We start from the raw sequence: 599 nt of genomic DNA on the forward strand, positions 1-599 counted from the left end.
AGGTGAGCAAAGGGAGAGTGGAGCCCAGTACGGGGAAGTGGGCGGGGCCTAGCAAGGGAAGTGGGAGGTGAAGGTAAACTAAGAGAGGGGGTGGGCCCTGCCAAGGGAAATGGGTGGGGCCTGGTAAGGGCAGTAGGTGTGACCTTTCAAAGGAAGTGGGAGGTGAGCAAAGGTAGGAGGTGAGGCCTGGCCAGGGAAGTGGGTGGGGCTTTTCAAAGGAAGTGGGAGGTGAGCAAAGGGAGGGGCAGGGCCTTGTAAGGGCAGTGGGTGTGGCCTTTCAAAGGAAGTGGGAGGTGAGAAAAGGGAGGGGGCTGGGCCTGGCCAGAGAAGTGGGTGGGGCCTTTCAAAGGAAGTAGGAGGTGAGCAAAGAAAGGGGCAGGGCCTTGTAAGGGCAGTGGGTGTGGCCTTTCAAAGGAAGTGGGAGGTGAGAAAAGGGAGGGGGGGCGGGGCCTGACCAGGGAAGTGGGTGGGTCCTTGCACAGGCAGTGGGTGTGGCCTTTCACAGGAAGTGGGAGGTGAGCAAAAGAGGGTGGGGCCTTTTGGGACGCATTCTTTTCTGGCTTGAAGGGGCTGAATAATGGTAAAGTGTCTGTTCTGGT

The 599-nt window shown here is 58.8% G+C and overlaps 1 protein-coding gene across 2 annotated transcripts in view; it reads left to right on the forward strand.

Moving 5' to 3' along the window:
* ACSBG2 (acyl-CoA synthetase bubblegum family member 2) overlaps positions 1-599 on the forward strand; it is a 38,940-nt gene that overhangs the window by 14,622 nt on the left and 23,719 nt on the right. The window lies entirely within an intron of this gene.

This window comes from Carlito syrichta, unplaced genomic scaffold (assembly GCF_000164805.1).
Source record: "Carlito syrichta isolate Samal-C Ts95f unplaced genomic scaffold, Tarsius_syrichta-2.0.1 Scaffold145391, whole genome shotgun sequence".
Lineage (NCBI taxonomy): Eukaryota > Metazoa > Chordata > Mammalia > Primates > Tarsiidae > Carlito > Carlito syrichta.